The sequence below is a fragment of the Anolis sagrei genome, chromosome 2 (genome assembly GCF_037176765.1).
Source record: "Anolis sagrei isolate rAnoSag1 chromosome 2, rAnoSag1.mat, whole genome shotgun sequence".
NCBI lineage: Eukaryota > Metazoa > Chordata > Lepidosauria > Squamata > Dactyloidae > Anolis > Anolis sagrei.
The window spans coordinates 71,910,799-71,935,414 of NC_090022.1; the positions used below are offsets into that span (position 1 = coordinate 71,910,799).

The window sequence follows — 24,616 nt, forward strand, 5'->3', positions numbered from 1 at the left end:
TGGAGTTGCTCTCATCTAGCTGCTTCTATGAATTTTCAAAGTATGCCTTTCCTGCTGGAGCTGATTTTTTTTCCTGCCAGGACATAGAGGGCATGGATGTCTGACAACCTACTCCCGACTTCAACCTGATCACTGAACATTTTGGAATGGTAATCTACAGATTGATTGATTGATTTTTAGACCTTTCTACTAGCTACAGGATTTGAGGCCAAGTTAGGAGTGGGGTGTTTTTAACATTATCAACAGAATGTGGCTACTGCAAATACAATTTTTGGGAAAAAGGTTGACATTGCCACAAATTCCTAACATCTTATCATTTTATGCTTTAAGAAACATTCAGCCTTATGACAGCTGTGTTAAAAATGCAGGAGACAGCAATCTTCCAGAATATTTAGGATTTTTTTAAACCTATTTCTGATGAAACAGCAGGAAGGAATGTGGGTGGGTGTCTGCCCAGTGTTATCAGGTAACAGCATGTCCCCTAGAGAGAAGTTAGCATCTGCTCACACTTTGGTCTTTGACATGAAGACAATGATAGAGTTGAATCAGCAGACCGGAGCTTAGAGAGGTGGGAATTGCCTTTCCATTGGTCCTTGTTGGAGGCACATTACACAGAGCTTGTGACCTAAAATAAGGTTACATGGTGGCAGCTGAGCTGCTAGACTCAAACAGTGGTGTGCTTTCTTTTCTTTAGCTGATTTGACTCAAATCATATGGAAACTCAGATCCTTGCAATTTTTTTTTACTCCTTTGGAACATGAGTCAAGGTAAGTTTAATTTTTTTATAGATTGATAGTGAATGGTATGCACTTCCCCCCTTGCCTAGTGTAAGAATACTGCATGCAGAGTGCCATTTTTGCACCTTTGTCATAATCCCCAGGACTCACAATTGTCGCCCAGCCCTGCCATTATGTTGCTGGTAGTGATAGGTGCATGTGTGGAGAAACATCTGTCCTTATGGTCAGATGCAGGGTGAGGACTTCTTCTACTGAGATATTTTACTGGCAGTCTCAGCAGATGATGTTATTGGTCCACAGCTGGCTCTGGGAGCCAAACTACTCCATTCTCCACCAAAAACTGAATGAATGTGGTGAAACATAACAGTGAGTTGGCTCTGAGTTCAAGAGGACATAGACTTTGGTTGTTGCAGATAGTGGAAGAAAATGCCAACCTCCTCAATGGCCTGTTAAAGAAATACACATGTTGCTAACAGCATTCTAGCCATTTCTATCAAGATGTATTTACAAGGATCTGTCATGAGACTGATTAACATCAAGCTGATACTTGTGTTGAATGAGTGGTCAATGTAATGGCACCCAGTATAAAGTCCTCACTAATGTATGTCCATTCAAGTATCTATAATGATCAACTATGTATGCATTTAGTGACTTTGGGCAACTCACATTCTCTCAGCTTCAAATGATGGAAAAGGTAACTCAACAAAACTTACTAAGAAAACCCCATGATAAGTTTGCTTTATGGTCAAGTATAAATCGGAAATTACTTTAAGCCACCCAACAACAAGAAAACCTTAGATTCTAGCCACTGATTACACATTACAAAGACTATTATTGCTTTAAGATGAAAGAAATATCACCACATGCAATTGTTTCCCATATTTTCTGAAGAAAACTCATCCATAACATGTGCTGAAATTCTGTATTTTGTGTATCTCTATCTTTTGGTCTAAAATGGTTTCATAATGTTTTACAAAGGCAAACATTTAAAAAGATAATTCCTTCTGAAAACTTCTCAATTCATGAAGAAAAATATATTAACCCTGAGCCCTTGGTTCTTGCTCATCAAGATATATGTAGACATTGCTTCACAACAAGTAATTTTTATTTCTTCATTATGAAGATATCAGGATCACATGCCAAGAAACTGCTAATAAAAATATACCAACCTCACAAGAACCCTGTTTGGATATATGAAGCAGAGAATTGGCCTCCAAGAGAACTATGCACACTCAACTAATCTCATAGCAGTTATATTTCTTCAGTTAAACTGAGCTGTACATTTCCTTTTTAAAATGTCTGATTGCATAACTGTAGCATAAAAATGTTCATCCAGTTGTAGGGCACAGATGAACCTTCTCTATAACCTTCAACTCATATGCTGGATGGTACCATGTGAAAATGATTAGACCATGTACTTCTTCAAAATATGTTTGCTCAGAATCAACTCCCCTAGAGTTGAAGTATGAAAGAGGTTTGACATAATCAGGCTGACATAATCGCTGTGGCATATAATGACACGGGTCTAGTAATTCAAGATGTTGTCCCTGTCAGGTTATGCTACTGTGATAATCCCAACATTGGACTTGTTTACCATTTAAGACATTACAATATCCTTGTGCATGTTCTCATTTTCGCAAAATCAGTGTAGCTGGAAAAGAAATGCAAGGCATATGCAAAAAGTCACACCTACACAATGTTAAAGGCAAAATTATTCAGCAGTATGTCAGGTGGATCAAATTCCTATCTCACCCAATATGTATAGTTCATTTTTAAAAAACATATACATGCACACATTCAAACTCTGACATCTTGGTGGCAGCTATGCAAAAATTTAAATTATAGTAGGAATTGTCAGGATGATAGTACAAGCTATGCCATAGCACTTAAATAGGGCTTACTGTAAAAGTAGAATATTAGAGTAAAAGCTTTAATAGCAGGGTAATAAGGAAGTCGTCAGAGCTTAGTGAAATAAAGCCATTGCTTTACTAGTTGGACCACATTTATGAACATAGAAGTTATCCACAAGATCAGTTAGTTCTGCTGCAGCCTACTTCCATGCAACCTAGATCAGAAGTGAGTAGTAGTTGGATCTCCAGAAGATCACACATCCCAGACTCATAACCTTTACTATGCTGGCTGATGGGAGCTTGAAATTTTAAATGTCTGCAGATCCATCCACTCCAATCTGGATCATAGAATGCATCAATAATTCCCATGACATTCACTGTTTACATTCTTTACTCAATCATGCATGTGAAAGAGTGATGACAAGTGATGAGAAACTTTATTGGGAACTGTCAAAATGCACCTTCTGGAATCTGAGGAATGATACATAGTGGAGTCTGATTGCTAGGTATTTATTGCTCCAAATAAGTGTGGCCTCTCTGAATCTGAGGAGCTGGGGGTTGGAAAAAAATTGGGGGGGGGGAACCTTGCTGCAACAGGATGTCAAAGACTTACCTCCTATTTGCAGAAGAGACAAGAAGAGATTTTGGAGGTCTCAGCAAGAAAGAGCAAAGTAGCAAAAGCTGGCACATTAAGCACCTGGCAGCCTGAGGTGTCTACCTATAAACCTGCTAATAGCTTTCCAGAGTCTTTGTTGCTTTTACCTGTTCTATCTCCATCACTAGCTTGGTGTAGCAGCTCCTGGATCAGTGTTCCTGCTCCTTCTTGTATTTTATTGACTTGAACTGGATTGACTACCCTACAGCTTTTTGCCTTACCATTACCTGACTCTTGGATCACTTGCTGACTATTGCACAGAACAGGAACATCTGGAATAAGATATCAGAAAAATGTTCACATAAAAGCTTATTTCTTCTTAAATTTTTGGAGGTGTTTGCCAGTGTGTAGCTGGAATCATGCAAAATCTGATTGGTAGCCACAGGTGTACTTCAGTTAATAAAGCCTCAGACAAACAAGTTCCTTTTCACAACTTTCCTTAAATGTCTTTCCCACCAGCATCATCTTTTCTTCTTTATCCTCTATTTAGATTGATTTTTTTACTAGCATTAACATTGGCAGGATGATGAAGGAGAGATGGAAATCATAGACATTGTGTCATATTGCAGCAGTGTGTCTGCAGTAAACAATACAGTATAACCCCTGTATCTGCGGAACCAGTATCAGTGGCTTCATTTATCAATATCTGACAAAATATGTACTTCCTGGGTTTTTACTAGGTCCTCCAGTTTTACTCCTATGGTATTCTTGGACCAGAGGTCCATCCTTTCAAATAGGATTCACTGTTACAGTACTCACGGTTTTGTGTATCCATGCAAAGTCCAAGGACACATGCTATGGATACCGGGTCATACTGTAAAATAAAAGTTTGCACTGAGTAATGATGGGATTCTGCTCTAGCTGATTTACTGTAGCTATGGGTATCTGACTAAAACTGGCTAAATACACAGCAGCTGCCTCCAGACTCCGTTTTGAAGCATGTTGAACACCAAAACAGAAAAAAGGGTAAAATAAATAAGCTGCCTGAATAGGTAAAGAAATAAGGACCTATAAGTGTGGCTACCAAAACAGAAATCATAAAAAATGGACGTGAATGAAAACAAATGCAATATACATTTTGGAAGAAATATTCATGTGGTCTCTTGAAAATTCAAAATGTTTTTCTTTACATATGCTGACCTTGCTTCGTTTCACATATGCATATTGTTAATTTTGGATACAAAGTTTGCTGAAATATGTTGAACTGCTATTCCTTATCAGTATGAGAGATAGTTGCAGATCTTTCTAGCAGAGCAATTAATTGGCAAGCACAAAATGAACAATTAGCAGTCCTACTGAGCCACTCTCCTCCCCATGGTCTAACAGAAATAGAAATTAGTATATAGTCTTCTTTGTAAGCAATACAAAAGTAGTTTTACTCACAAATACCCCTCATGTGCAGTTAAACCAGGCTTGTCATAAGAAAAGTAAGAAAAGAAAACTACTATATCCTAGAAGAACTCTGAAGAAATTCATGGAAAACTCTTCTTGAATATACTGCTATACATGTGAGAGGAAGGGAGGAAATGTCAGGGAACAATGGGATTTCTTCACAGGAAGCCATTGAAATAAAAAAAATGCAAGAAGTTATAGTATATCTGTAATGTGCAAATAATATTTTGGGAGTAAAGAATTCATTAATAGCTGTCAAACATTAACAACACAAAACAAAGATGAGAACACCGGGACTGTGATGCAGCTGGCTGAGTGTCAGCTGCATTAAGATAACTTCTGACCAAAAGCTCATGAGCTCGAAGCCAGCCCTGGTCGGAGTGAGCTTCCGACCAATTGTGTAGCTTGTTGTCGACCTTTGCAACCTGAAAGACAATTTCATCTGTCAAGTAGGAAAATTAGGTACCACCTATGTGTGGGGAGGCTAATTTAACTAATTTACGAGGTCATAAAAAAGACTCCAGCAAAGCACTCCAGAAAAAACATGCGGGGAATGCGGAAGTACTTCATCAGTGTTGCAGATGGACGATGAAGCAGCAGCTCCCCTGGTGGCCAGAAAAGTGAAATAGCCTCTGACTGTCTGTCTATATCTGTTGTGTGTCTTTGGCATTGAATGCTTGCCATATATGTGTACATTGTAATCTGCCCTGAGTCCCCTGCAGGGTGAGAACGGCAGAATATAAATACTGTAAGTAAATAAATAAGGTATGCTTGGTAACTAATGGAGTCAAGAAGTTTTTGTCTAACCTGAACCTCCAGAGTTTTTGTTTGTTTGGAGGGATCATGCAGACAGAAGCAGTGGATTTGAGGTGACTCCAGCATTATTTTATTAGTGTAGTCCCTGGCCTTGAGAGAAAAGGCAGAGTATAAATAAATATGATTAAGCTGATGATGATGAGGAGGAGTTAACACTTAAGTCAATTCAACTGTTTCCACGTGTCTACTTTCTCCAGAACTAACCATTGGATTTACACCCCGGTATTCCCACATAACGAAGGTTCTCCTGTTTGGTTATTTGTTCTTCAAATCCCTACAGTATATTCAGATCATTTGGAGTTATAAAAGATAGAGGTCTTTAGGTGCCTTTTTCTACCCCAAACATAATTTTCTCATGTTATTTTCATGTTTCCCCAGAATTTAAATCTTTATGTCTGCAATCAGGAAGAATGTAGACTAGGCCTGACATGTATTAAAAAAGGTGAATTGCTACTCCCATAAGTTTCCAAGACAAAGAAGTCACTCTTTGGCAGTCAAGGAGTCTGAAGAGCCTAAGAACGCCACCCCCTTGATGAGCTGCTTTGACCCTAGTGTAGACCCACTGAATACTGTCTATAGCACTGAGCAGAATTAACACAACACTCACATCTTTATTTACACTCAGTGACCACAGAATCCCACCATACAATCCTCCATCCACATCAGTACTGTGTTTACATTAAACTGTTAAAAATATCTCATTCTATACTATCTGACTTCTGGGTGACATGTTTTATGTTTACAAACAGAAATGGGCCATTACTCATGTAATTCTGAGGTCACTGCCTATTAACATATATAACATCATCAAATGAGGATATTTGCCTGTTGTATGCCTCTTGCTCTCCCCTTTCACCATGCAACCAATTACACAATGTTCATCTACTTCTGGGTGGGCTCTGTGGTGAAAGGGGAGAGAAAGTGGTTTACACTACTGGCATGGCAACACAGGAGGCTTCCTGTGTTGCCCTTGAAATGATGAGGGAAGCTAGGTGGTGGACGCCCCCCCCCCCCATGAGATGGGCTTCTGGGTAAGTCGGGCAATGCAAAGCATGGAGTGACGGTTTCTCTACACAGCCCACTGGGACCCCACATATTCATTATGATGTATGCCAAATTCCAGTGTCAATGTGAAAAGGTTGACTTGATAGTTCAATATATCTTTAACATTTGAGCCAGACAGGCCTGCCAGCACTTGACTTAGAATTTCTTTATAGGGCTTTTCATAGATAGGGCATCTAAAAAATTGTATGCTCCAGAGAATCTATTTCAGTATGCGGGCAGGGGCAAAGTCTTTCAAATTTTATTATAGTCATCCTCTAACACATTGGAGGGAAGAGAGTAGCAAAGTGAACGACCCTCTTAGGATGCTGTTATCAAAGAAGTACAATAAGGTACTGTAATTATTTGCCATCTTAAATGTTCTGGTGCTAGAAATTTAGGTGACTTCATGAACTCTGTTTGTCTTCCTATAGGAAAACTTCTCTTTTTGACTAATGCACGGGTCCTATCATCCTCCATAGCTAAAAAGATTGACTGGAAAGATCCAAACACAACACTCTCTTACACTGCTGCCCTTTATCTGCCATGGTATTCATACTGCTGCTGTTGCTCTTTCTCTCAACTTTTATGTACAGTTATTGTAATACATAACACTTCCATAACAACAGAAGACACAATAATTCCAGTTGTCACAGAGGTAGTAGTCATAGTATCGTAATAATAGTAGTTTTTGAAGAAGCCATAAAATGTTCAAGCATCCATTTGCAAATTGCTCTTTGCAAGCTATATGCCACCTTTTCAAACATATATGGCAAAGGTCTAATAATGTGACATTGTTCTCTTTCCTTGGTAGCAGCACTTTATTCCACATTATAAACCTGTAAAAAAAAACATTGTTTGCAGTGATCCAGATGTTTATATGTATAATTTTAGAACACTTCATTTCAAAAATAAGACCTCCGTGCATAAGTAAAAAGTTCAGTGTCATATTGCCTTTGCCAAGATTGCTTTAACTTCTTCTGTGCTGGTCTCAAAGTAAATTGCTGTGCTGGCAGATTTGTTCTGAATTTCAAGAAAAGCACCATTATGCACATTTGCAGCTGCGAACAGGGAAGACGTGTTTTACCATGGTTCCCAGGGGACAGTTTTTATGTATGTGTGAATAAAAGCCATCTTGATCATAAAATACTCACAGAGGGACTTCCTTTCTGAGTTTGTGAGGAAGGATGTTGTTCTTGTTGATGAGCAGAAAAGACTCATGAAACTGTACATTTAAACAAGATTTAGTTTCCCTCCATTCCATCAGTCATTAAAATACATCCCATTATACAACAAAGCTATATATTCCAACAATTAATGCAAACAAAGGATGAGGATTTAAGAAATTACTATAATTTTGAACCAGGAGGTACTTAGGGCATAAGCAATTAATGGAGGCATGGGGATTTGTATGTTGCTGTTTTTCTTTTTGCCACTGTAAGTTCAGATTTACATGTTTATTTTCACTGGTGTTCATGGTTCATTGAAACCCAGGCCTGTATTCTATAGGTGAGTCTACGTGGGTAAGGAAGCCAAGGCTCATTTCTGGCTGTTTCCATGATGTTAGCTGACTTCCACTGAGTATTCCAGGTTTTACAGAGTTGAACCAAGTTTGCTCTGCTTTGAAAAAATGCAGAATATCTGATGCTTTAGGCAGTTTGGACAACAGGATCCAATTTGGACAGATCTACTCTCCAGATGGAACACTGGCACCATCCCTCTTTCCCTATCTTCATCAGCCCTCTGTGTAGATTTATCCTATAATTCAGACCAGTCCTCAAAGTGCCTATGGTCACCAAGGAGAAAAACCTGACCTCAGAAGAGTAATATCAAGACATGGAGATCCAGATAGCAATCCCCAAAGAAAATCGTACAGGAAGATATGATGACTTTAGAATCACTTACTCTACATCTGTTTGGATTTGGCAGGAACTGTCCTGATTAATCCTCTGTCCTACTTTTGTAGCAAGTGTCCCACCTTCTTTCTCCTCCCACTTTTTCCCTTTTATTCTCACCTTAATTTTCCTGTTGCACCCTGAGTTCAACATGAAAAAAGTAATTTGCACTCAATGAACCGGGGAGGGGGGCAGTAAGAGTCCTGCCTTTCCCAGTAAGCTCAAGCAAAACCAAACTGCTCCAGAGTTGCCTGGCTTATCTGCGCTTCAATGTTAACAAATTTAGCCATCTTCATCATATTCTAATGCTGCTTTATCATCCATGCCTGGTTCTCATCTGTGCAATGTTGGAATATATGGGATCAGTTAAGGCAAGGGTTCTCAAACTGCTTCCTGCCTCCTCCTTTTTTCTGCTCTTGAGAAATGCAGGGAAATTCAAGTTATCAGCTGCCTGAAACAGGAGCAGCAGCAGGTCTTTCACCTGGCTTCCTTCACTGCCCAAACCCCTTTTCTCACTACCCAAATATTGTATTGCTCTTCCTTTCCTTCAGAAAGAATCAGTGGGGAAGTCAATTGTGGAACTTTGAGCTAAGCCAGAGGTATTGAGGAGAGCATCTGATCCTGTTGGCTCTTTGTCAATTGTGCATCCCCAGCTGTGCTTTGCAGTGCTGTTGAAACAAAAGCTGGTGTTTTCGTCTGAAGTCTGAAGCATATGTCAAGTCATCTGCTGCATTGGTTGAAGAACAAGGGGCTTTTGCACCAAACTTAAACTGGGGAGGAGTATGTAGATTTGATCAGCTAGAAACACTGGCATTTTTCTCTCAATCTCTCCGTCTCTTTCTGTAACCAATTAACAAGGAAAAGTTCCAGCTGAGTCTTTTCCATTCAGAGGGACAGATGCTGAGTTTGATCTCTCAATTAAGAATTGCCTCCAAAGGGAAAATCTCCTACAGCCAGGGAGGAAAATCCTGACTTCGAAGGCGAGACTTTACATTGGATTTTCTCATTTTCAAAATTCTCCTTCATGGCTCATTGCTTCTCTCACAAATGTGGCTATGGCTTGCTCAGTCAACTCAGAGCAAAAAGAGTCAGGGTTTATCTCAGGAGTGTAGTCAAGGAAGAGAGAATGAGTCTATTACATCCAAATAAGTACCCTGCCACACACACATTTTTGTTTCAGTACGCTTCACATTTGTGGTTTTGACATTTGTGAATTTGATTTAGACTGTTCTCTCTTGGAATCTCTGTCCTCCATTGTGACAATTTCCTCTGTCATGCCTGACGACCTAGAGATTTCTAGAGAGAACACCTTTCTAGGTCCTCCAAAGAAATTGTATGGTCAGATTCAAGCAAAAATTGAGCATATAATAATACTGGAAAACCTAGGAATGTCAAGAGTGGTGTTCTGTTACGGAAAAAAATAGCATCTTTTTATTCATCGTTTTATACTTTCATGGGAGCCCTGTGCCCTTAACCCCAGGAATATGGATGTCTGAGTGTATTTGCTGTTTGCATCTTGGTATTTTTGGCCACCTCTTCTCTTTGGATCAGGCCTGCACAAACTGAAATGCTCCAGCTGTTTTGGCCTCCAATTCCCAGAAGCCCCAGCCAGCTTGTCCAATGGCCAGGAATTCTGGGATTTGGAGACCAAAACAGGTGGAGGGGTGCAGGTTGTGCAGGCCAGTTTGGATGCCTAAGCTGTATTTCTGCATGCTCAGTTGACATTTTAAGTTATAAATTATATAAATTTAGGGACTGATTGAAAACTTCATTGGGGGAGGAGGAGCTGAATTCTTATGAGGGGAAATTGCCCTCATTCCCTCTTCTCAATTTTACTGTCATATGCTGTACTGTGCAGAAGTAAGGGAAAGCATATTGTGCTTTTTCTACATCTGCTTTTGACTGTGGATCGTGAATACTCTGGGGGATACCAGCACATCCTCAGGAGACACGGTGCCTCTATGGGCTGAACACAAAAGGAAAGAGGGAGAATTCTGTAACAAGCAGAGCTGCCATCCAGATAATATCCTTTTATCTGTGCTCATCTGTCACAGGTGAGCTAAGGGTGTTCATTTCCAGACCTTGGAAGAGTTACTTCTGAAGAAGGCAACAGCACCCAGGATCCAGCAGCATGGCTTATTTCACTGCACTGGACTTAGGGCACTTCCAGACAAGTTTAAAATGGGGGCGGGGAGGTAAAAAACATCCTGGGATCTGACTGTGGAAGGTTATTTTTTTTAATCACTCAATTATGTCCTAGACCTCATATGTGCATATGCAAATATCTAAATGCAAATTTCTTATCTCTTTCTTCCCCAATTCTTAATGCAGCTATGTTTAATATTTTAAACTGTGAAGTAAAGAGTTTCACATAGTTCTAATTCCTCTCAATTTGTGCTTCCTTTCAACTAGCTGTTCGACAGCCCAATTAGCTGATCAGTTGTTTTGGGCTTTTAAAAAGTAGAGATGTGCTGGAGCAGTCTCCACAGGGGCAGGAAATTACATGTTCAGCCTCTAATTTTAGCAAGGTTATACATTCATGAGAATACGTGCATTTTCTGGCTGAAATCGGGATATAAGCGGACCTTTTAACCATGTGTTTTTCCTCTGTTAATGCAAATGAGTGCAGATTTAATGCTAGTGCCAGGCATGTAGCCGGGGGGGAGGGGGGCTTGAGGGGCTTCAGCCCCCCCCCCCCCTGAAATTCTCGTGGTGGTTCGCGAAAAGGCCTTACTGGTGCATTATTTAAACTGTTATGTTTATTCATATCATGATCTGATCACCATACTCAATATATCCCATATGCATGGCAGTATTGGGGTAATGATACAAAAGGTTTGCTAGGCTAGACCCTCTTTCACTCAGTTCCCCCCCCCCCAAACTCATCCCCCCTCGAAACCCCCCCTGAAAAAAATTCAGCCCCCCCCCCCAAATCAAAATCCTGGCTACGGGCCTGGCTAGTGCCATTTGGCCACCTCCCTTTTCACCCAGTATCTTCTGCATTTTAGGTGATGTGCAGAAGGGTCCTTATAAATATTCTACAACTACCTTTAAAGAAACATCACTCTATAGCTAGCCTTGGGTGCAAGTGGAAGGAGATAAATCCTTGCACCAGGAAAATTGGGACAGAGTCACCTGATTTACTGCCATGACCACAGGTAGAATATTACTGTACCTCCATGTAAAATTACATTATTCAAAGAGTTTTGACATTTCTTATAGAAATGGTCAGAAGGAAGTTCTTGCTTACATGAGCGAAGGCAGGGGGGAGACCTGTAAGTTCATTAGAGTAAGTCTTGTGTTTGTTAGGCCTACTAAAACAATGCCTTGATCTTGTTTGGAGTCTCTAATCCACACTCCTCCAATAATAAATGAATGACATAGATCCTGCTTATAGGCATAGCAGAAGATCCGTCACTGCAACACCCACATCAACCAAAAATCAGCATTTTACAATCCTAATTCCTTCCTTTTTCTGTTTGTTATTTATAGTTCCATGCTGGGGCTCCAAGCCATTGCAGTGGTGCATTGGGTAATGACAGGATAATTGTTTGTTTTATTGATCATTACAGCTCCTTCTGAATCTCTGTATGATTTATCATCTCCCCAGCCTTTTACTCCTCCTCTTACTTCCCTAGCCACAGGGGCATCAGAGCAAAGCTAATCCCTACTGGCTACAAACAAGCCAATTAATGACACAGAGGGAGAAAAGTTTCAGAATGAATGAGTCCTGGTACTATTTTCTAATGAATCCTCATTGATTTTGTACAGCCACAGCAATGGCATGTAGGTTGCCAGACAGAAACAGGAGCCTCTGAAGGACTTTGTGATTGCTACAAGTGAAAGAGCACTCCATCTTAGATTACAATACCATAAATACCATATATTTCTGGAGAGTGACCAAGCAACTGCTGTAGAGCTATGGAAAGGAGAAGCCCCAGTCAATCATGCAACTAATCAATACATTAAGGACATTTTTTTCTATTATTAGGGAAGTGTCAAAAGGCTAGCAGAGCTGGTTGACAGAGCCCCACACCACCCATCACATGAAGTAGGCTCACATCCAGCAGGGCTCCATCAATGAACTGGGGCACAAGTGTCCAACAATGCTGTGCCCAGAACACAGGAGGCTTCCCATGTCCTGTTGGAAAACACAGGGCCAGTGAATGGGGAAAGCCATGTGGCTACATGTTCCCATGTATGATTGGGTAGTGTTGCTATGGATGAAGTGGGGTTCCAGAATCTCCCTGCTGCCCTGCCGATTTGCAACGGAGGCTGGCAAATTTTCCCATGGGACCTCATCAATGTGATGGAGTTCTAAGTGCAGTGGTTTGAGTCTTGGACTCCAACTTGAGATCATGGATTGATTCTCCCCTCAGCCATGGGAACTTACCATGATAGGTTGATTTTTAGGTTCACCATAAGTCACAATGGACTTGAAGGCATGACAGTATCACACTACACTGTGCTATGATTGCACGTTAACTGTTATGGCTTATTCCTGTTTGTAGTTTAATGGAGCCTAAGAGTCCTCTAACAGAACATTCTAAACCCCCTTCCCTAAACTGGAAGTCCTAGTGTCCTCACAGGAGCCATGCACTTGGTTGGCTGATGCACTGCTGCACTGTGTTCTGTAACATCAGATAAGAGATGAGGAAGGGACAGACCCCATAGGAGGGATGTGTGAGTGGAGTGCTTGCTCCAGACACACAGATACAATGCTCAGCTCAGTGATTTTGTTGAGAAAACTATCTGCCATGGACTAAATGGCATATTGTTGGGAATGGGAGCAATCAGTGAACAGTTCAGTCTTGATGAAGCATGAAATCCCACTTAGTTGCCACTGTTGTTTCAGGGCATTCATCAGAGCACACCAGTTGAACATGATTCTTGCTCAGAACCATCCTCGTAGACCTGCTTTTTTGCCTCACCCTTAATGTAGTGCCAGCAGAAACTGACATTAATGTTATAGTCTGGGATTCTACAGAAGAATGAGAAGGGGCCCCAAACGCAATAAGGTGGTTATATCACATTTTTTTAAGAGGAGCTCCATGCCGGGTTAGCATTTCCGGGAGGGAGGCAGGCATAGGACACAGGTTTTGGGTAAAAACAAAAAAATTGCCCCAAAATCAATAGATGAGTGAAACATTCTTAAACTGGGGGGGGGGGGGGGTGTTAAACATGTTTTACCATTGTAGCAAGTTTCACCCTAGTGGCTCTAAAAATGAGGGAGAAAGGAGCCCAGAAATAGTAACAAAACTTTGTTATAATCACAATAGTAACATTTTTTTTAGTAACAATACTTTAGAAACACTTTAGAAATAAAATGCCGGTGCCCTCTAATTTTGTTATGACTTTGGAAACTTTTTTTTTCAATCGCACAGCCCTAATGGAAACCTCAAATCCAGGTCTGGCATACTAACCATTATACCAAGATGACTTTCCTTTTGTGAATAAGTTTTTGAGTAGCCTTGAACCATTAAACTTCCAGAAAAGTACCTGTATGAAGTCAGTTATAAAGACTAAAGATAAGGGAATCAGTTCTTATGCACATGTCCCTTAGAGTGAATTTCTTTGAATCTAAGTGGTCTCACTCTGAATAGAATCACAGAATCAAAGAGTTGGAAGAGACCTCATGGGCCATCCAGTCCAACCCCCTGCCAAGAAGCAGTAATATTGCATTCAAATCACCCCTGACAGATGGCCATCCAGCCTCTGTTTAAAAGCTTCCAAAAAAGGAGCCTCCACCACACTACAGGGCAGAGAGTTCCACCGCTGAACGGCTCTCACAGTCAGGAAGTTCTTCCTCATGTTCAGATGGAATCTCCTTTCTTGTAGTTTGAAGCCATTGTTTCGCATCCTAGTCTCCAGGGAAGCAGAAAACAAGCTTGCTCCCTCCTCCTTGTGGCTTCCTCTCACATATTTATACATGGCTATCATATTTCCTCTCAGCCTTCTCCAGGCTAAACATGCCCAGCTCCTTAAGACGCTCCTCATGGGGTTTGTTTTCCAGACCCTTGATCATTTGAGTCGCCCTCCTCTGGACACATTCCAGCTTGTCAATATCTCTCTTGAATTGTGGTGCCCAGAACTGGACACAATATTCCAGGTGTGGTATAACCAAAGCAGAATAGAGGGGTAGCATTACTTTTCTAGATCTAGACACTATGCTCCTATTGATGCAGGCCAAAATCCCATTGGCTTTTTTTGCCGCCACATCACATTGTTGGCTCATGTTTAACTTGTTGTCCATGAGGATTCCAAGATCTTTTTCACACGTACTGCTCTCGAGCCGGACATTGTCCCCCATTCTGTATCTTTGCATTTTGTTTTTCCTGCCAAAGTGGAGTATCTTGTATTTGTCACTGTTGAACTTCATTTTGTTAGTTTTGGCCCATCTCTCTAATCTGTCAAGATCGTTTTGAATCCTGCTCCTGTCCTCTGGACTATTGGCTATCCCTTCCAATTTGGTGTCGTCTGCAAACTTGATGATCCTGCCTTCTAGCGCTTCATCTAAGTCATTAATAAAGATGTTGAACAGGACCGGGCCCAGGACGGAACCCTGCGGCACTCCACTTGTCACTTCTTTCCAGGATGAAGAGGAAGCATTGGTGAGCACCCTCTGGGTTCGTCCATTTAACCAATTACAGATCCACCTCACCGTAGTTTTGCCTAGCCCACATTGGACTAGTTTCCTTGCCAGAAGGTCATGAGGGACCTTGTCGAAGGCCTTACTGAAATCCAGGCATGTATAAGACTGCAGTTTAAAAATACCTACATATTTATTTACTTATTTAAGATACTTATACCCCACCTTTCTCCGCCAAGGTGACTTACAACAGATAAAACTATACAATGCAAGGTTAAAAACATAGTTAAAATCACAATTACATCGACCCCTTACCACCTCTCCTTTCTGGGCCCCATAACAATGTACAGATGATTGACCTGTGAAAACTCATTAAAACTCAAACTAGCTCTGACACATTCCATCTTTAATTAAAAGCTTTCTGAAACAGGAAGGTCTTTACCCCCTTCCAGAAACATACAGATAGTTATTTCTATCTCCAAACTTTCCACTGGAGAAAATACAGCTTATTCAATCTTGAGATCTTTCTCTTGTTTAATACGATTATTCAGTAGCTTCATTCGTAACACATATTCATCAACTGACGCTATAGTAATCTTGTGTTATTGTTTTAAGATTTCTGTAGTGCTGATTGTACCAGAAAATAGGATTAGCTGTTTCTAAAATAAAAAGTATGTTGTTGCCACCTGATTTCTAACCATACCTAGAAGGCATCTTTTGGTATAGAAAGTCACTTCCTGTCAAGTAGTATATCTACACATTGGATTAAATGAGATTGTAACCTCTGAGACAATATGTTTTTATTAATAATTCTGATATTGTATTACTGCTGAAATTGAGAGCAAATTTTATCATCTCAGACCTCCCTGATGCCAATAGTTTGATGTTGTGGTTTCCTGTTCCAAAACAATTTACACATTCAGTAGCTAATTTTGTTTTAACTGTCTAATTATGGGGTGTGTTTTTTTTTGCCTAGACATTTGTCTAGACAAACAATATGCTTTTTTTCTTACAGTCTATTGCATCTCTCACTAAAATGATTCCCATCCTCTTCACATGCCATAAAATCATCTAAGCAACTATGTATAATATATTCATTTCTACTGTTTATCTGAAAAAGGACTTTCTAGCAGCTTAACCCTTCAGTAATAACACATTTCAGAACACCATCCACTGTGCAACTGCATGATAAAAATGAAACCATTACTGTACATCATTATAGCATCAAGGCATTCTAGTGAAGAGGCGTATCTTATATACATGAAATAACAAAAGGGAATGCTAGAATAAAACCTATGATTTTTTATTTCAGCATCTTGCAAGAAATGAATCAGAAATCTGTTCAGTATATTATTTTACCCTAGTTGTGCTTTGTTTTAATGGGTGGCTCACAAGAATGTACATGGTCTCTCCAGGTATCAGTAGAACATATGAAAAAAGATACTATATACAGATGTATAAGTCTAGAAATTTTAGTTAAAAAACCCCAAAATCTGAGTTTACGAAATCCACATGGCAATGTGAGTACTGTAACTTAGTGGCAAAGTGCAAGAGTTTAGTGAGTCCTTCCTGGGAGAAACTGAAAGAAGCAGTGACCTCCTCTAGTCTCTCTTGTGTGGTATGGCTTTTATGTATGTATGTATGTATGTATGTATGTATGTATGTATGTCTTTATTATTTACGACATTTATATGCCACACTTTTCACCCAGAAGGGGACTCAGAACGAGACACAAGATATATATATATACACATACACACACACACAATATATATATAATTATTAGCATAGTATAATATCAATATTATAGCATAGTACAATATCAGTATTATGTATTACTATATTGTACTATACCATTATGTTGTAATATTAGTAATGTTACATGCAATATAAAATACATAATTATAATATTATTATTAGTAGTATTATATTGTATTACATTATAATATTATAAATATTATATGTATATACAATATATTATATTATATTATATTATATTATATTATATTATATTATATTATATTATTAGCATAGTACAGGAGACAAGATGGAACTGTCTTCTGGCCCCCTCTCTCTTCACTCTGGCCCAGAGCAGCAATTGGTGCTGGGGGGAGGAGTCCCCAACTGATGACATAGGCAGAAGACAAGGTGGAACTTGTCTCTTTTTAGCTCACAGAATGTGAACTCACAGAAGAAATAATGTTTGATACCATTTAAACTGTCATGACTCAATGCTATGGAATCCTGAGATTTGTTGGATGGTTAAGTACCAGCACGTTTTGGCAGAGACAAAGACTTTTTAAAACTACAAATTCTATGATTCCATAGCAATGAGCCATGACACGTGGTGGTGTCAAACTGCATTAATTCTACAGTAAAGGTGCACCCAATGATTGAGTACATTGAACCATCAGAAAACAAAGGTGTCACTATCTCAGCAATCCAGCTGGACATTGTTGTTGAGTTGTGGAAAATGCATGGCCTAGGGGAGGCATGAGGCCCCCTGGGCTCAGCACTCCCAAAAATGCCTTGGGAGAATTGAGGGCATTGGGGTCCATTTTTCTTTTGTAAAAAAAGATGGAGAGTTGTAGCAGTTGCCTTACTAAGTCCCTTGTGGGCCAGTGCAGACCTCAACTACTGTCAGTTGCACATCTCTAGCCTAGTGCAATGTGAGCTCACAGAAGAAAGAAGAGCAATTATTCTGAATGTTATATTAATGCATTTTCAAAACAGAAAACCTAGCATTTATTTTCTCAGGAAATCCACCAATACATAGGAAAGGATAAAAATCTTGGTAACAGGTGCCCTTAAAGTTGGTTACTCTGTTTGGAAGGAAGCTAGCGACCTTTACTGGAAATGGGACTAGACAGAGCTGGCCTATTCTTAGACAAAGAAAAGAAAGACACTGTTTTATTTTTCTTGCAGGAGGAGGAAGTAGAGGAAAATACTCAGAACTGTCTAATTGATTACCTCTTTCCAACTGATCAATTGATGCATGCAATGATGTCCTTTTCCCACTTCTAACATACAGAACATTTTGTACTAAGACCGATTATCCCTTTTTTGTTAGATGTAATTGGAACATATCAGATTTGTACTGGAAAAATCCTTGCTACTAATAAACAAATATATTGCTTTCAAATTGAACCCCCAAAGCATGGAATTTAAGCAATGGTCAACATGGCTGGATCCTGCATACTCTTACTGCTGCCAAATGACTTATACTCCAAGATTGGAAGAATAAACATCCTTCATTTATTATTAAATAGCAAGAAGATCTCATTGCTTTAGCTACTTATGACTGTAGGTTTGATAGATGTCAACTTCAAGAAAATGTGTTTTCTGGAAATAGTGGCCATCTTATATTATTAATGTATATGCCTAGCCCACATTCATGTCAAGAGGCTTTAGTAATTGATTGCAATTGTCTTTTCATTGTGTGTTGTTTTTGTTTGTATCTTGTACATTTTAAAATTGTTCTGTTTTAAATATTCTGTAAGCCACAATGGGTCCTATTATTGGGGAAAGGGGGATAGTGATGAGGGTGAGGATGATGATGATAACTTATGTATTTCCCTTTCCTTCCTGATTTCCCTACTGTTTTCTTTCTTTGTACTTATGCCTTAAGGAATCCAATGTGTGTGTGTAATTTTATATCAGAACAAATGACAAGAGAGTTTTTTTTCCATGTAGAAATGTGTTGGAAATGGCATGCCATTTAGCAGTGGGTGGCTGTCTTAGGAGGATAGTTTCTGAGATTATGAGATAAGCTATTGACTCTGTCTTTTACATTTGCTTCTTGCGTATGGCATTTTTATGTGTATTACTCGACAGCCCTCTGATATTTTTCCACTAACTTCACTCCATTTTGTCGTTCATGATTGGGCAAATTGTCTTCCTTGGCGAGCTGGCAGTAGCTCTTTTGACAAATTGAATTAAATGGGAAGATGGAAAAATGTCATGATGGAACAAAATTTCAAATGCAAGTGCTTCAAGATTAAAAATCATGAGAGAGGTAGCAATAATATTTTCGAAGTTATGTTTCTCTCGGAATCTTAAGCTTAGTGGTGCCATCTATACAATACAGCTTTTAGAGTATACTTTCTTCTCTAATTCTTTTCACCACTATCAGCCTGAAAGAATGAGAGCAGAGCTGTCTACTGTATAGTATGATATTTGCCAGATTCCATTTTAATATTAGAAGACTTGGAACATTTGCTCGTTAGGAATGAACCACATGATCAAACAGTTAGGGAAATGAAAGTGCAATAGAGTTCCATTAGCATGAACAAAAGAAACTAGAAGATGATATTGTGATAAGCAAAGTTTGCAAACACAAAAATGTCTGCCTGAAACAATATTCAGTATCCTAATAAATCTCAGATTTTGGGAAAGCATACTTTTGAGTCCTCATCCTTGCAGTAAAACTAAGTTTGAAAAATACACCAGATGGTCTGACAGTCCATTTGACCATTTTACTTCCCTGCTCTCAAATTGCAGATTATAGAAGAAACCTGGATGATCAACACAGAGCAATTAGGAAAGTTTCAGAAAAATGTACAACTATAATATAAATGGTGATTTCAAAAACCTCTCGGTTCTTATTTTTGTTATCTCTTGTCATCTGTGTAACACTCCTTTAGGAGATAAACTCATAAGCTCCCCAGCTATGAATGGAAATGTTTATGACCACATGATATCCCTTTTCACTTACTTCAAAGCAGTCTTCAATTCATTGCGAAGCTGTACTTTTTGGTAATTGGGGAACTCAATTTATATAGGCTGCAGAAAGCACTTCCAAAATATTTTTAGGTGGTGTAATAAGTGCAAATCTCCAGTGCAAGTTTAAGACATGTATGTGTTTCCGGAGGGGGGGGGGGGCATCTTGTGGGCATCACTTTCAACCATCTCACTTCCCATCCTCAAGCTCACTTCTGGTGAGCATTTGGAGATAATCTCTGGCTGCAAAGACATATCTTCCTAGCTTTGCCCAGTTCATTTTCTTTTTTAAAAAACTAATTTAAGTAACTGCACACTTTCTAGGCACTGGCAGGGATTTCCCTTCCTGTTTGCAAGACTTTCCATTTCTTACTGTTTGCAAGACTTCCTAGCTCCATTTTACAAAAGTTCTAGCTTCTACATCCCCATGTAGCTCTGATCAAGTTTTGCCAATCTGAAGTACTCCTCCTCTTTGCAAAATACACAAATTGGAAAACGCCTTGCAATTGCAAAATGAATCTTTATTTTTTATTAATATTTTAAGAGTCTGTCGAGACGATGCTTGTGAATTTGGAAAACATGGAATTAACTGCGCAACTGCAAACTAATGCAGAAATAAAACCCCATTTTTGCAATACTGTGACCTCATATCATGCATGGTAAAGCCAACACATTTTTTCTTTTTTCTTTGGGAGGGGGATCATGGATTAATTGCATGAATTAGGAGAAGTTGTGTTTCAGTTACAAGGACTGGTGTGATGAGAAGAGTGCTAACCTGGTGTGCTCCAGCTTTCAGCAAGACAGGTTTATAATGACAGAGCCTGGTATGTCAACCTCCTTAATCAGAAAAAAATTCACCCTCCCCCCCAAGCGCTCATCCTTAATAAACTTAATTTGGGGTCAAAATCCACTGCTACACCCTGTTGTAAAAGCAGCACATATTTATCTGGACTTCTGAAATCTGAAATACTTCAAAATTTAGATTGTTTTCATGGGTGGCTGAAATAATGACACTTTAGCTTTCTGATGGCTGGATGTACACAAACTTCATTTCATATACAAAACCGTTAAAAAACATACCTTCAGGGTATGTATATAAGGTATATATGAAAGATAAATGAATTTCATGATTATCATAATTACTATACTGTTTAATCCTTTGGATTCTATTATTGAATCTAGGAATCAGTGAGGTTATCAGATAATGTGAAATGCTTCTAGTGTTAACATTTTCTGTCATTGTGCATTGTGTATGTCAAATTAATGGTAGCTTCATTCAGATGATTTGTCAGTCCATTTGGACTTGTTCAAAGAGCACCCATTAAAAAGAAACCACAGTTGTTTTCTTTTTCCTAAAGTGCTGAATCTCTGGGCACATCCAGACTGAGCAAAAAATGCTTGCCCTTCTGGATAGTAGTGGGGTGCATCCAAACAGTGCCCCACGAAATCACAAATGCTTTCAGCACAAAGCAGGACAATTCTGCTTTGTGTCGAGAAAATTTGTTAGCAGGAAAGACGCAGGTCTTCTTGAAAGACCAGCGTCTTTCCCACTGTGGGCATAGTCTGGACTGCCTCCACTCAGCTCTCTCGTGTTTTCTGACTTCCATGAAAGGACTCTAATGCCCTCCCCAAACCCCCCCCCCCCATCATTTAAAAATAAAAGAACTTACCCAGCCACCATTATCGTTGTGCCTGAGCTCTCCTTGCATGTGAGAATGATGCACAAGGAGAAGAGGGGAGGAGAAAAATCATTCCTGTCTCCCCTTCTCCTGGCACATCATTCTTCTGCACCTGGGGAGCTCAGGCACCATGTTAATGGCGGCTAGGTAAGTTCTTTTATTTTTTGACGGGTTTTGGGGGGAGGGTTGGGGAGGGGGTCTGAGTGTCTTGCTGTCCTCCTGGAAGGTTCTAGGAGGGCCTCTAGACACCCAGCTGCAAAAGTGCACCTTTTTTAGGCTGGGGTGAGGACAACAGCCCACCCTGACTTGGGTTTTTTAAACCCAGGCTGGCACCCTCAATTGCTTAATCTTGATGTTATTTTATTTTGTCCCTTCTTCACCTTCTGTTCTATCTCACAGGATTGCCACACTTATAAGTGTAGATTCTCTCACCCAAAATTCCATCTGGTATGTTATGTTCTAATTGTTTCTCAGTTTGATTCTTAAAGCCCCATAAGGTTTTTCTATAACTTTGTTTGACATTTTCAGATTTCATCATCATCATCATCATCATCATCATCATCATCATCATCATCATTATCAGCATCACCATCCAATATTAGATGAAGTCTCTGAAGGACTCCACCAAATTCTTTTTTTTTTTTTTTTTTTGTAGACCTGATGCTCCACCACTTATTGTTATGGCCCCTCACTGCTCCCTTGTTGCAAATATTACCCATCTAGAATCTGTTTCCTTCTCACAGGCCAGGAGTAACAGGAGTGATAGCACATGCTTTGGACATTTTACAACACTGACATATTTTGCAAAATCTGTCTGTTGACTCGGCGGAGCGCTTCACGGCAAACAAGCTGATGCCATCAACCTGGAAGAGGCATTTGAACAGACGTCCCTCTGGCGTATGGAAGGCCCTGCCACTTTATTCAGCTGGGCCACTTAGCACAGTGCTCAGGTCAGGGACAAGGGCCTTGGAACTGTGTGAATTAAGCTCTGATGGTTTGCACTCAGCGGAAGAGTAATTTCAATCCCTTGAAGAGTTTTCATAATGCATCAGGGCACATCAGATGCAAAGGAAACAGTCTGGCAGAATTGCATTAATTTTCATGAACCCAGCAGCTTTGGAAAATCATGAAAACTGCAACATAATGAAAGCCTAGAAGGGAAAACCTGCCCTCTTTCTCACTGTTGGAGAATTTGCATGCAGATTCCATCAAAGGAGAGTAACTGATGAGATGCAGGGTGGGTGAGGGATGGATTCACCCCTTGGAGCAGAAAACGGAGAGTGGTGTTGGCAGGGACTCACCTTCCTATGATTTGTCTGCAGGGACAAATACATGCCTTAGATAAGGCCCGGGCATTGCAGTTGTGAGCTCATTGTGTGAGATGGCAGGATGCTGCTGCCAGCAGGAATTAAGAAACATGTTTCTTTCTATCTCCCTGCTCTCTGCAGTCTTTGCCCTGGGCTATGTTTTGGCCTTCGTTCTCATGTCGCGCATGGTAAAGCCAGTGAAGTCAGAATGGGATTGGTTATGGCAGCAGTGGCGGCAGGAGAAGGGGATTAAATCTTGTTGTGTTAGCAAGCTTTTAGTTTCCTTTTCTTTTTATGTGCATGGAAATTCCTACATCCTACTCTTCCCATTCTACCATTTCTCAGATATAAACATTAGTTGTATCTGCGTGATTTGAACTATCTATATGCCTGATGATAAAGGCAGAAAAGATGAGGACATCTTTCATAGAGCTAAACCAAAGTTTGTTGAAAATATTTCCAACAGTTTCCAACCATTTCCTTTTGCATCCCACTCATCCTCTGATTCCTGGGATCCATGAAACAACTGCACTTTCAGGTACCCTTGGGTTCCCCTAGTGACCTTCATTATATAACCAAATGTTGTTTTGCTGTGCAGTGTCATGATGTCACTACAGGATTGCTGGCTGGTCTCATGTCTCAACATCTTTGCTCAGTCTGGGACAAGATGCATGATTGCTCCTTCCTAAAAATTTATACAAAACTTGGATATGTTGTGATACAGCAACAAACATTATTGACATGCTGGATCTCTTCTTTTTCACGTTGAATTCAGTTTATAGTAACTGAAGTAAGCTGAGGACAAAATGGAAGAAGGAAAGAGAGGCTGGGATATTTTAAAGGCTGCTGAAAAAGTGGGAGGACAGAAGATTAATCAGGGTTGTTCCTGCCAAATTCAGACACTTGTAGGGATGCCAACATGTATCTGCAGTTTTTTCCCATTCTCCCTTATACCCCAGAACCTCTAGATTTCAGGCCCCAATGATTTCTCCTCTCTGTTCTTTCCTTTTCTCAGTCCTGTGTGCCAATTCCAGGAAAAGGAAGCAGGGTGGCCACAGTGGTAGACAAACAGCTAGAGAAAATACTTGTTAAGAGCAGTTTTTCTAAAAAAAAAAAAAAAGAAAAAAACCCTGGAGCATTACAGAACAAAGTGTAAATATGCTCTGCTTTGTTAAAGAAGCATTTACTGCATGCCTAAAACATTTGTTTTTAATTCAGAAATTTGACTTTTTTCCCTCTAATTTTTCATTAACCATCATGTGTCATCTCCTTACTATTTCCACAAATGTAAGAAATAAAAGCCAGTTGCTTGAATGATATCTGTTTTGGGTTGCCCCATCATTGTTAGACATTGGGAGGTATTGCTACTGAAAAAACAACAAAGGAAAGTTATACCATCAGATTTTGAATTCAGATCTGCAGCTTCGTATTGCAGTCCTCCATCAGGGAAGGCTACTGCTCTTCATCCCTGACTATGGAACAAAGGGAAATGACACATATCAAAAATCCAAGACTAATGCTGAAGAGTTCTGAGTCACGCTTTCCTTCCACATTTGATGCAGGGATACTCTAAGTGATGAGATTGGCAGATGAGTAGCACAGCTGAGATCAACGTGATTGTGGATGTTTTCAAAGAAATAGCCATGTTAATCTCTTGCAACATAAAAGGAGAAAAGGGAGGCAACAATTCAAATGCTTTTAATTACACTGTTAAAGCACTATTGTTCTATTTTGATAAGTAAAAGTATGGCTGCATCCTGTGGAATTCTGGGGTTTGTAGTTCAGTGAGGCCTCAGAGCCCTTTGGCTGAGAATTCTACATGTCCTTTCCTAAACTCCAAACCCCAGGATCCCATGGGAAAGTGAAACTTTCACTTTCAGGAGTGAAAGCTGAATAATTGCACTATCACAGTGTAGCATGAAAGTGACATAACTCG

At 39.8% G+C, this 24,616-nt stretch overlaps 1 protein-coding gene across 1 annotated transcript in view; it reads left to right on the forward strand.

Annotated features, from left to right (window-relative positions):
• The first annotated feature begins 653 nt into the window (after window positions 1-653).
• Window positions 654-24,616, forward strand: part of CACNA2D2 (calcium voltage-gated channel auxiliary subunit alpha2delta 2) — an 809,616-nt gene continuing 785,653 nt past the window's right edge. Inside the window, exon 1 of the mRNA XM_067463620.1 lies at window positions 654-767. The gene's annotated coding sequence lies outside the window, so the exon portion shown is untranslated. The remainder of the gene's footprint in view (window positions 768-24,616) is intronic.